Here is a 13974-nt window from a genome sequence, read left to right as displayed (position 1 = left end):
TTTACCAGACTTGGTTTTACAAACAACCCTAGTATGAGCATTCTTATGCATAGATTATAATATATAAATACAATATATTTTTTAGAATACAGCATATACAGTCATGCCTCACTTAATGATAGGGATATGTTCTGAGAAATGCCACCTTCCTCAATTTTGCTGTTGTCTGAATATCATAGAATGTACTTACACAGGCCTAGCAGATAGAGCCTACCATACACCTAGGCTATATGGTATAGCCTATTGCAGCTAAGCTACAAACCTGTATAACATTTTGTTGTGCTAAATACTGTAGGCAATTGTAACACAGTATTTGTGTATCTAAAAATAAAAAAGGTACGGTAAAAATATGGTATTATAATCTTACAGGACTACCTTTGTATATGTGATTCATCATTGACTGAAATGTCTTTATGCAAGTGTGACTATATTTAGGAGAGGAATCGTTCAACTACTTTCTAGTTATAATTGTTGCTTTAAAATCTGTATTATAACATTTTGGTTATCTTGGAGTTGGCAGATATTGATTATTCTTCCCTTGCAAGTTGGGCACATTTTTCCATTTCTTTTATGCTGTGTAATTATAGATTTTATCCAGGACATTTTGAATATTATGTTGCATAGACTGAGTCCTGTTAAACAGCTTTGAGGAATGTTGCTTTTTATTTTGTTTTAGGAGGCAATTGATTGAATTTGTTTCAGGTCAAAAGTTCAGTCTCATCTTCTATGAGTACTGGTTCCATATCAGCTGGGTTTTCAAAGGCTTTGTTATGCTGCTTTGGGTCTATCCTATACCTACAACACTGAGTGATTATTTAGGGATGTTAGCAATAGTTTAATGTGAAATTCAGTTTTGCTATGCTATTTTGTGTCTGTCCTGCACATGTTCAGTTTAGGTGTGAACACAGAACTGTATGGGTTCATACATAGAATTAGGGGATCCTCTTCTCTAGCTCTCTGCTCTTACATTCCTCTCCCTTTGTCTTGCAAGATCCTCTGGCCAGAAATATGAGGTTCCTCTTGGAGTTGTAGCCACCTGGCGTAGCAGATGACTAGGGCAGATTCTGAGACAAAGTAGTGAGAGAAAAGAGAGAGGAAAAAATGTGGATTCCCTCTACAACTCTTCAAACCACAAAGGCCTCCTTTCCCACTTCCTTTGTCCAGAAAAACAGAGCTTCTTTTAGTATTTAGATGTCCAAGCCTAGTCCCTCACTCTTGGGACAATGCCGAGAGAGAGAAAGAGAGAGAGAGAGAGAGAGAGAGAGAGAGAAATGTAAAAAAATTAAGTATTCCCCCCAATAACTTCTGTCCCACAAAAGCCTTCTAACCCCATTCATCTGGCAAGAAATACAGGTTTCTGTCAGTTTTTGCTGCCACCATAGTTTCACTAGGTGTCAGGCCTCAAGTCAAAAGCTGTGAGAAAAGAGAAAAAGCAAATACACAGAATATTTCTCCAGGTTTTCACTTTCCACTCCAGTTTACCTGTTTTTGTTTGTTTGTTTGTTTGTTTGTTTTTCCAGAGTCTTCAGGTAGTTGCTTTTGGTATTTTTTTCTTGAGTTTCTCACTGTAATCATTAGGAAGGATAGGTTATTGTGGGCTTACTATGTTTTGGTTGGTACCACAAATCAGAGGAATGCAAATTAAAACCATGTGATACCATTATGCATTCATCAAACTGACTTAAATGAAAAATTCATACAACACTAAGTGTCGGAAAGCATGTACAGCAAGTGAAATTCCCATACATTGCTGGTGGAAGTATTAGTTGATACACCTACTTTGGAAAATGTCGGAATCTATTAATCTGAACATTTTTATACACTTATGACCCTGAAATTCCATTCTTAGGCATATTCCCAACAGGAATGCACATAATGTTCACTGAAGATGTATACAATAATGTTCATAGCTGTACTATTCAAAATAGCCCAAACTGGAAGCTTCTCAATTGCTTAGCAGTGGTAGCCTGGATAAATAAATAGTCACATATTTACACAGTTGGAATGCTATATACAGTAACAAGAATAACAAATTACAATCACATTATTGAACAGTATTTATTTCACTCACAAATACAGTCTTAATTGAAAAAGAAGCCAGACACAAAATGGCATATGCTATATGATTCCATTTACATGAAATTCAAAAGCAGCAAAACTAATCTTGGATAGTGATCACCCTTGGGAGTAGGGAGAAGGTAGTGACTTGATGGTGTCAATAGGAATAATAGATGCCAGAGCTGGTAAATGACATGCAGTTGATGCAACAACAGTTATTCAACTGTACTAACTGTAGTTAGTAAAATTTTTCTGGGAGAATTATGTGTCAAGAGAAAAACGCTCTATACTAAGTCTGGGATAACAATGAACAATATGCATGAATACATCTGATAATGGTCAGAAGAGGTTATTTGAGTTCAAGGACTATAGCTGAGTTTTCAAAGAGGAATATTTCTACAGAAGGAATTTCTTCCAGCTATCCTAATTTGAAAGAAAAAATCTACCCATTCTTTTTATTCTGATTATATGCTCACCAAACAGCCCTCTAATAATTTGTCTCCTCTCCTGAACATACTTAACCTTCCATGGTGAAATACCCAGAGTGAATTTATCCATACGAGTTATTCTTCTGGATTAAGCTCTCTTTTTAGATTAATAAATTGGCATCCTGAAATGCCTATCAGTTGTTTATGGGTCCTCTTAACATGTTGGTCCCCAGGAAATAGCTCTGGTGGAAGTCGTAAAGTTGAGTTTCTGAACCTACAAAGCTAAGAATCTGGCTCTAAATATTGTAATAGGGCTTACTCTGCTTGCAAGTAACAAAAATAAACATAAAATGACTTAAATAACAAGAAGGGTGAGCATATTATAAAGGGAAGGTGATGTTTGATGGAATGCCAGAGCAGGAGTGCAGTAGTTCCAGAAAGAGCCTAAAAGAAACTATCCTGTATTCAAGCAGCACACTTTCTCTGTCTCTTTGCTATACACATTATTCTTTCCTCAGAGTAGCTTTTCTGTTACTTAGTTCAGAAGTCAAAATCAATACTGCTCTTAGACCTGGGCAACCAGGGCTCTTAACCTGGTCCTGCACCTGGCCTTCCTTGAGATGCCCTAATTCCCCTCGGGTGTCTTGGACCATCCAGCAGGACTCCTGGAGCCAAAATATAGTACCATGTAGGTCCTGGACAATGGAAGTTCTAAGATGTTCTATTGCTCTTGGTGGTGGGGACCAGCCAGGTCAACAGGACCTGTTGGGTGGGACACCCTAAGCCTAGAAAAAATGTTATTGCCTCCTTTATTTCTTCCATTCAGGCCCTCCTGACCATACTGCCATCTTACCATACTTGGGGTCCACAAGTACCCCAGGATCTCTGGGACTAGCACCTGTAGGGTGGCCTAGGACTGGGTGGCCCTGCCAGTTCCTAGAGTGCAACTTTGGGAGACAAAGCTGCCACTGGATGGGGCATTATTTATTTCATGGGATCTCCTAAGTTTGGTCCACCGAAGGATGCTTCTTCACTGGTTTGAGAGTGATTTTCACTAGTATCAGACACAGGATGAGTTCAGTGCTCTGGGCTACCACTGTCCAGCATGGATCCGTGGTCTGGAGCTCACCATGTGAGCCAGTATGTGGGCTCGTCCCTGACTGGTCAGACCAAGGAGCCACCTCTAGTGGAGAGCACTTGAAAGAGGTATTTGTGTCTGCAGACATCCTTTATTCTGGGGTCTCCTGCCCTCACCCTGCTGAGGGCACTAGGGCAGTCATACCACCCCTCCGCAAGCTCTGTGCCACATATCAGACACTACTTATCATGGCAATGCTTGCCTCCTTTCAGGGCTTTTGAGACTGTAACAATACAAAACCAATGGTCCATTTCAATCAATGTCCTTTCTTTCTTCTAATCAACATGGTGAGAACCTGCTCTGGATTGGTCTTAAGCCCTGTTGAACAAGTGATGGACATTGGTTGCCCAAATGGGATGGCTCTTTTTGTCTATCCAGGGCTCCTCATCTGTCTTCACCACTGATAACTATATGTGGAAGGCAGGGCTGCAGCCAACCTTAAAAGGGTCACATTCAAGGGAGGCAGTCATTAAGGTCTAGATGATTCAAGAGAGAACATGGTTGAGAGATGTCCTATTTTATGTTAATGCAGTAAGTTCTATAAATAAGTGCTATTAATAAATTCCAAACAATAAATTTAATATGACCACAATGTAAATAATTGTTTGTATTTCCATGCATTCTCTGCATAAGATCTATGTTTGGAGTCATCATCAACAAAGTACACTAACAACATTTGAGCCATTAGTATCCAGTGTTCACAGGCAGCACAATGGATATTGAAGCAATGTGAGTAATGCTGTAATCAGCATTAAATAAATGGTACTATGGAACTGCAGAGGCAAGAAGAGCTATATGGTTCCAGTTATAATAGGATCCAAAGATCCTATCATTGTGAATGATAATCGTATTACTACTTTTTCTTTGCAGTGATAGATATGCAATTAAACAGGAGTGGTTTCTTTAGTAATAACAAATACAAATAGGTGATTCCAAGAAACTAGGAAAAATTTTTATGTTTACCAGTTGGACAGTAAACAGCTATATCAGGAGTTTTTCCTTGCCTTGACTCTTTAACAGTAAATCTCTCCATCTCACATGGGTCCGTGACTTTTATAATTATTTTTATAACCAAATGATTGCTGTAGATAGGTTCTCCCTCTCCTTGAATATTTCCTCAAGGATTTTAATACTCTATGGGCGGCCCTGGACAGAAGATAGTGTTGCTAAAGTGTTCAGGTTTCTAGCTCTCTTCCATTCAAGAAATTCCCACCTGGAACCTCTTAGCCTCCCACCTTCAAATTTCCAGATAGACTCTAGTTGCTCTTGCTTGAGTCAGGTGGGTACCTCTGTTTAATCAGCCATGTCAGTTTTTCAGGAGCATGGTGTAATGTATAGGCCTGACTGCTAAGAGGCACTCCTGTGGGAAAATGGGAAAAAAGGGTAGTGCCCAGAGAAAAGAAAAAGCAGTTCTTGTACTGGTTTTCTAGTGCCATGTAACAAATTACCACAATTTTGGAAGCTTAAAGTAACACGTATTTGTTATCTCTCAGTTTCTGTGGATGAGAAGTCTGGGCATAGCTTAACTGGATTCTCTGCTTAGGGTCTCAGAAGGCAGCAGTCAAGGCGCCAAGTGGAGTTGCAATTTCATCTGACGCTCATGGTTCTATTTCAGGCATATTTAGGTTGTTAGTGGAATTTAGTTCCCTGCAACTTTAGGTTCAAGGTCCCTATTTTCTTGGGAGATGTTGGCCAGGGATTTCTCTCAGCTTCTAGAGACTGCCCTCAGGTCCTAATTACATGACCATCTCAAAATGGAGTTTACTTTTCCAAAGCCAGCAGGAGAGTTTCTCTCCAGTCTACTGCTGCTGCCACTACTGTTACTACTATCTACTGCCACTACTGCTCTAACTATTACTGTTATATAATATGATATAATAGAATCATAGGAGAAATGGTTCTATCCCCTTTGCCACATAATATAATCAAAGGAGTGCCATCTCATTGTATTCACAGGTCCTGCCCACACTCACAGAGAGGATATAATACAGGGCGTGTACACCAGGACACAAATCTTGGGAGCCATCCTGAAATTCTGCCAACCATGGCTTCTGAATAGGCAGATACTCCAAAAGATGGTCACTATAGTTGTTGCTTTCTCAAAGCATTGAGGCATCCTTCTTAAACTGATGTTCTACCTTTTTCTCTTTGACGTTCTTTTAAGAATGACATAGTTTATGGGATGCATGTGAATATCCATGGCCATTCAAGTCTCACCTACCCCAAATATTCTCTAAGAATATTTTGTCACACAGGTTTCTCTCGACAATTTAAAATAAATGTGCTGAAATAAATGACAAGAAATTATTAAACATTGTTTACTTAGTACATGGTATGATTTGACATTCGTAGAAATTCACTCCATTAAAAAATGTGAATACTTGCACACACACACACACACACACACACACATTACAACTCCTACAACTTAAATGCTCTTTTCATTCTGTAGAAATCATTAATAGGAAATTTTTGCCAGCTGGTGTTTCAGAGTTCTTTATAAATTAATTATAATATTTACTAGCCATGAGAGAGCGGAGAAGTCTAATTAGGTCAAAGAGTCTGGCCCTGCTGGAGACTGAGGGCAAAAGCATATATACCGTGTCAGTCGCAAATCTCCTGTAGTTCTTTCTTGAGCACATATGTTTAAAAAAAACTAGAACAATACAAAGACTACATATAAAGTTATGAGAACAGTTATATCACAATTAGAATAAAAGCAGGTTGAAATTTGCCATCAATCTATAAGAAAATAAAATGTTTTTACTGACACAGAATTTCGCAGGTGTTCCATGCCACAGCAGGCATGTCATGTTCAATGCTGACAGCACACTCATTTAATTATTTGTCAATTCATTCATTCACTCTCTCACTCAACAGGTACAGAACTAGATGTTGCAAGTATAAAGAAGATTATGTATGTCACAGTCTCTTTCTTTAAGGAGCACACAGAGTGCTGGTGCATGTGGATGTGTAAATAGTGAGAAAACAGGGTTGTAAGTGTAATATAGGTGTAATTAGAGGATATGATGGTGTTCCCAGGAAGAATGACTCCCTCAGCTCATGGGTGGGGAAGGGACATGCATTGAAGTTATTTCATCACAAGTAGCAGAAACCAAAGCTGGTTACACTTTATCCTTAAAGGGTTAGGACAAGAGTGAGGCAAACAAGACACATAGGGCATGACATTTAAGGAGGTAGTCTTTCTCAGTTGCTGAGCCTGGAGGTCTCACTTGAGAATGAACGCCTCCTTAAATGTTGAACCCTAGCCCCCATCCTGTTATTTCTTCGGTCTTACGTTCTTCAAAAACTTCTCATCCTGCACAGTGAAAAACAGTTGAAAAGCTGTTTACATCCTAGTGTAAATAACTGAAAACAGTTTAAAGTTTACATTTTTTTTTTTCTGAGATGGAGTCTGACTCTGTCACACAGGCTTGAGTCCAATGGTGCAACCTTAGCTCACTGCAACCTCTGCTTCCTGGATTCAGGTGATTCTCCTGCCTCAGCCTCCCAAGTAGCTGAGATTACAGGCATGCACTGCTATGGTCGGCTAATTTTTGTATTTTTAGTAGAGGCGATCCACCAGTCTCAGCTTCCAAAAGCGCTGGGATTACAGGCATGAGCCACCATGCCCGGCCTAAAGTTTACTTTCTTATAAAGGGATTTTCAGTTAAATCAAGTCTTAAACCATGAATCAAAAACTCATATGTTTACAGGGTTCAGGCAATAACATAAATGAATGAAGCAGGCCTGTGTAAAACACTAGGGAATGAGGAAGAATGTGATGAGCTGTTCACGCTTTTCAAATTCAACCTAAAAATAAATGCTGTCTTGGCCAAACAAAAAGTTCTGCTGGATTATCAGGTAAGTAGGATAGTTGTTTGTGTACCCTGCCTGTTAAAGAAATTTATTTGCTGTGTTAGAACTTTAGATTTCAGTAAGAAAATGGATATGAGGACATAAGCCTAGATGGAAAACACTTGGGATATTCTTTTTCCTCCTAAGGGTTCATTGTGAGGCCCTATTCAGCATTCTTTTGGATTTCTTTCCTACAGGCTCCAAGATTTGGCATAGTTGTTTCCATTCTTTGCTGTCACTATTTGTTCCTTTGCTGTAATCTATGAGTCATAGAACATAGCTGAAGAGTTTTTTACAGTTAGAAACTAGAGAGAAATAGACAAAGTTTAGGAACAGGAAAGTTTTAGCATCATTATAACTCTTAAAAGTCTTTTGTGTGGACAGGAGCAGTATAATAAACAAGAGCAGCCGCAGTTTGTGTCTACTCAATGTGCTTTTCTATTGCCAGCTCATAGTTCAGGTGCTTCTGGGGGCCTGCCAATCATGGTTCTTCTTTTACTCCCAAGCACAGTTTGAGATTCTTGTCTCAGGATGTCCAGTCAGAATATTCAGTCTCCTGATGTGGAGGAAGGAGTAAAGCAGCCAGCCCTCTAGATCATTCACTTCCTTTCCTATAGGGGCACCACTAGGAAAAAGAAAGGAAAGCATGTAATCTCTTCTAATCTCCTTGCAAACTAGACACCCTAATAAAGCAAATAATGTTAGAAGGAGATCTTTCTACAGAAAGCCCTTAGCAGGGTCACCCTGGATAAGGATTACTTCTAGTAAATAAATCTCGAATCTATTGATTTATGAGGACATAGCTTCTCTGGAGAATGTCATGTAATGGCATGTCATTTTATAACATTCTGAGGTATAAAATGGAGATGTATTACAAATTACATGCTTCTACTCTGTGAGGCAATAATCAGCAAAACTACGTACAGAGACCTAGTCAGTCACTCTGGGTCAGTGGCTGGGAAGCATCTGGCAAAGCCATACGGAATGTCCCAGACTTCCTCTGCTCTGTCTTTGTCTCTTGATTGCCTGTACTCCTGAAATTATTAGGAAAGCTTGATGCTATTTCAGATTTTTGTGAGTCCTTTTCAATCATCAAATTTTATATGTTGGCTCACCTAATCATGGTGATTGACTGAAAAATGAATATATGAACCAGGCAAGACCAACCAGAATATTCCTGAGGATTCATTTCAGATTACTGGGAAAGAGAAGTTTTTCTTCATTAGAGTTGCTAACCTGGTGCATGTGAATGTGAGATCCACTATGTATAGAGAGTACCCACAAAAAGAAGTCAAGCAGACACAGTAAGAGCTGACAGATGGAGAGAATTAAAGAGAGGGAAGGGGGGTGAAGGAAGAAAGTGAACTCCAAATATAGCATTTGGACCCCTGAATTTAGCTCTAAGGCACGTTTATCTCTTGGACTTCCCAGTCATCTAAGTCATGTCGGCACACTCTCTTTTTGCTTAAGCTAAATTTCACTGGGTTTCTGTTACCTGCAACTATAAATTCTGATTAATATGATAGTTTGAATTTGACACGAGCCAGATTAGAAGGACTTGGGAACTCAGGACCAGGCAAACCCACTGGGAAGGAGTAGTACACAAAGAAAAGTATCAGATGTGAAACAAGGAATATATATATCATGAAGCTGTCTTGAACTTCCACCTGTAGTTCAGACATAAATGTTATCAGAATTTTAAGTAATATTGCAACTACTAAAACAATTTTAACACCTTATTTTATATATTTATGAAAGAATGTTCTTCTGCCTTTTTCTTCTTTTGCTAGTTTTACCCTGTGTATGACCTCTTTTGGAGCCGTGAAGCCAGGCAGCATATAGTGTTTTGTAGCTTTGGCTTTTACTTAGGAAGCAAAACTTCATTTTAGCAATTATCCCTTTATGTTGTAATTACCTATTTGCTTTTATGTATCTCCAGTTCTTCACAGAATAATGTGAACCCTATTTTCACTACCCAAGCACCTGGAACAGAGTTAGTGCTCAATGTTTGTAGGATAAATGAAGAGAGGAATTTTATTTTTACCACTATTGAAACTATGCATAAGCCTGACCAATGTGAAACTGTACAGGCGTGATTCCCTTTCACTCTCTACCAAATGTGCATAATTATTTTACTTGGTATGCAACAAAATGTTTGATTATGACGAATGCTATTATAGTTAATGTGTGTTGCAAACATTTGTTGCAATAAACAAGGAATGACTATTGTTTCAAAGTCTAGAGTAGTGGATAAAATCATGGGCCTTTGGAACTAGATTTCTTGCTCTGCTAGCCTTGCAACTTTGGTCAAGGTGCCACCTTTCTTTTTCCTTACATTAGTAATAACAGTGCATCATTTTGTTGTTGCCAGTATTAAATATGTACTATGTTTAAAACTCTTTGTATGAAGAATATCTAGCATATGGTTTGTGATATGTGAGTGTTTGCTGTGATTATTCTTATTATTGTTATTCTCCAGACCTCCGTTTTTTCAAAGTAAAATGGGGATAATATATGTGCATATTTCAAACGGATAATGCATGTACAATGCCTGTACAATAAATACACCATTACCAATTTTTAGAAACAAGACAATAATATAGGCCATTTAATACTAAAGTACACACACACACACACACACACACACACACACATTCATAAACTGTATAATGTTGAGGTTGACAGGTACAGGCATTGGAACCAGTTTGCCTGGGATTAAATCCAGACTCTATTGCACATTATTTGCATAATGTTGGGCAAGTTACTTAGCTTCTTGGAGTCACCTCTAACAAAATGAGGATAGTGATAATGTGTACTTCATAATGAAGTCTTGAGAATTCATTGTGTCAATTCTTCTAAAGTAATGAAGGCAATGCCAGGAAAATATTAAGTAGTCAATAAGTGTTAGCTCTTATTATCATTCTGAACTTCAGTCACTTTCAGTGATGACAACAAGGTTAATGATATTTACCTAACCAGGCTGCTATGTAGATAAAGTGTGATAGTGCCCATGAAAATGTCTATTAAATATGGGAGGCTGAGGCAGGAGAATCGCTTGAACTTGGGAGGCAGAGGTTGCAGTGAGTCAAGATATTGTGACTGCATTCAGCCTGGGTGACAGAGTGAGATTCTGTCTCAAAAAAAAAAAAAAAGGAAAGAAAAGAAAAATAAAGAAAATGTCTAGTAAATAGTATTTAATAAATGCCATTTTCCCCATCTTTTCTTTTTTTTGATATGGAATTTTGCTCTTATTGCCCAAGCTGGAGAGCAATGGCGTGATCTTGACTCACAACAACCCCTGCCTCCCAGGTTCAAGGATTTCTTCTGCCCCAGCCTCCCGAGTAGTTGGGATTACAGGTGCATACCACCATGCCTGGCTAAGTTTTTGTAATTTTAGTAGAAACAGAGTTTTACCATGTTAGCCAAGCTGGTCTTGAACTCCCGACCTCAGGTGATCCACCTGCCTTGGCCTACCAAAGTGCTGGGCTTACAGGGGTGAGCCACCATGCCTGGACAAATATCAGTTGCATTTCCATGTGTGAGCATAGAACAGAGAAGATAGATTAGGTGGAATTTGATCAGTGACACATATTAAACATTTTTATCAAATAAATATTATCAGTCATCTTATTAGCTGTTTTTCCTTATAAAAGTAGATTGTGCCACAAATACCTTATTTTGTTAATTCTTTTGATTCTGATCATAGATACATGGTGATTTACTCTATTCAAAGAAAGACAGAAAAGTAGGCTTGTATTTTAGGTTTCTTGTGGCATACACTGGTGTACAATCTGCTAGAACTGAAGGAGGATGTTATTAATCAAAAGGTGCGCAAGGAGGCAAAGGACTTCATTATGCTGTGTTGCTTCCACAACTTGCACCTGGAGCTTCTTAATGAATGTGCCCTTTGGAGACAGGTGGCACTCTGGAAAGTGTAAACCTCTCTAAACCTCTTCGTGTCTCAAATTGACACGTCTTCATGACACTATGATTAATCAATCTAAGTCTTAAATGATGTGAATAACTTTGGTTGGACTATAATTAGCTGAAACATTTTTTTTTTCCTGGTCATTAGTAGCACTCATTGCTAGAAGTAGGAAAATAAAGAAAGTCAGGAAATGGCTGAAAAAAAAGTCACGTATTCCTTGAAAAATACAAGTTTATAGATGATTTTGTGTACTGGGTGAACAAATCCAGTAGATGGCAGTTTAGTAACATACAATATCCTTCTATCATGGGGAATTCATGTTTAGCAGCATATTTTCTTAGGACATATAGGAAAATATATATTTTAAATGTTATCTATTTATTGCCATATTTTGTGGAAAAGCTAGCATCTACCACCTCTGTGGGTAATCCCTGCTGGCTTAGAGCAGCAAAGTTGTTATAAACTTGTCAATTAACAAACAATATAAGGAACGTTGGAATTTTCCAGGATTTTTCCATTATATTTTATTATCATCGCATTCATTTGAAGCACATATAGATATTTTTGATATTTGAAGAGATAAATGACTTGGGAATGTTTCTCGAGAAAAATAACACTATAACCAACAATTGATTTCTCTGAAAAACTGGCTGTAATTTTAGCATTTCATGCATTTTTTTTTAGTTGTTAAGATATTTAATAAGCTAAGAGAGGCTTGGAAAGGGAGCAGAGTATACATAGATTATCAGATTAAGAAGGTAATATTTTTGAGAATTTTTGAATGTTAAAGGAGAAAGAAAAAAGAGCCCAACCTTCCCTGAGATATAAACTCAAAGGTTGTGTCACTTCTTACATGGGAATTCAACAAAACATCCAGGCATTAGGAAAATTCTGATTCCAGAACAGAAAGCTAGCAGTACATTCTAAGATAGAATTAGACCATTACACACATTGTGTTGGTTTAATTGAGCATACATTATATATTGTTCAGTAAGAAATTTCTGCCATGGTGCCCTATCTTCTTGGGCACCAGGGCCTGACAGCTTTGTCACACAAGTCAGCAGTTGAAAGTGATACAATTTTGACACAAAATGTGCTTATACTTTGAAAGCCATTAAACAAGCGTTGTTTGCTTATAATTTTCTAGTAAAATAAAAGGCTTTCTGTGGAAAGCAGTTTTAAAAACACATCATAACATTTTAAGTGTGTAGGTCTTGCAACGTTTGTTCCAATTTTCTAGTGATAGACACAGAGTAATAAGATTTCCCTAACAGATGCTTAGTGCTGGGTACTCACATGTCACTCAAGCTGACAAGGTTTCAGAAAAAAACAAAACAAGACACTTTTTTCACCATGTTACCATTTTAAAAGATCTATGATTGCATATAATTCAATTTTATTTAATTGAAAAGTATAAAATTCATAAAATACGGTTTATTAATAGAATAAATTGTAAATATACCTTAAACAACCCACTAGATCCTATCTACAAATTTAAGTCTATCTCAGACAAGACTTTAATCCTATATGCCTGGAGAAGAGCTTTAGCTCAGTTCACAATAAGATTATAGAATTTTAAAATTGGGAAAAATACTTATAGATAATCTACTTCTTTCAATGCCCAGTTTTCATAATTTACTTTTTATATGTACCTGAAAAATCTGAACTTAATATGTTAATATATAGCAGGCACCATTGAAGTTACATAGTTTATTCATTCTTTCAACCAACATTTATCCAGCATCTTACATATGCTAACTAGTGTTTTCCAGGAACGATGCTATGGACTTTTAATGCAAAAATAAATATTTTCCTATTCTTGCTTCTGAGAAGGAGCTCAGAGTCTATCTGGGAAGATAGACAAGTATATTAATGACTATACTATAGTGCGATAAAGTCTAGACATATTTGTATACATCCCTGTGGGAAAACGGATGAAGGAGCAATCTATGTCACTTGGGACTTTTGGGAAGACAAGAGAAAGGAAATCACATTTGAGCTGGGTCTTGGAGTTTGAGCAGGAATTCTCAGTGGGAAAAGTAGGGGCTGAGGATTTAGGAAAGGAAATAGACATGAAGGCAGAAGAGTATGTTCAGAGAATGACTGGGAAATATAGGGAATGGTGGGAAATTATGTAGAATGGCCCTGGAAAGGTAGTTCGGAGAAAGACCGTAAATATCAGATGTTAAAGAGTTTGGTGTGACTTTTGTAGGAAATAGGGAGCTACTGAAAAAAAATTTGAAAATGAAGAAAAAGGTTATGATCAGGTTTATATTTTTTAAAACATTATGTCTGGCAATGGTGTAAAAGATGGGTTAGACGAGGTCAGGAATAGGCTGGTTGAAATACGTTCAGGCCTGCGCTAGCGCAGTGGAAGTGATGATGGACAAATGCATATATTAAAATACACTTTAGAAATGGAGAATTTTTGAATGTTAGAAGGAATTTGGCAGTCAGTTGCTTGGAAGAGGTGGGTACTAAGGGAAAGGGAGAAGTTAAGAATGGCTTCAAGAGATCTAGTTGGTATGATTAGTTTTGAGGGTTTGGATAAGCATTTATTACTC

The 13974-nt window shown here is 37.8% G+C and overlaps 1 long non-coding RNA gene across 1 annotated transcript in view; it reads left to right on the top strand.

Moving 5' to 3' along the window:
* Window positions 1-13974, top strand: part of LOC116563842 — a 92102-nt gene that overhangs the window by 918 nt on the left and 77210 nt on the right. The window lies entirely within an intron of this gene.

This window comes from Sapajus apella, unplaced genomic scaffold (assembly GCF_009761245.1).
Source record: "Sapajus apella isolate SASKATOON/1434 unplaced genomic scaffold, GSC_monkey_1.0 scaffold36, whole genome shotgun sequence".
Classification (NCBI taxonomy): domain Eukaryota; kingdom Metazoa; phylum Chordata; class Mammalia; order Primates; family Cebidae; genus Sapajus; species Sapajus apella.
Note: the sequence above shows the minus strand (reverse complement) of the source record. Positions and strands in the feature narration are given on the sequence as shown.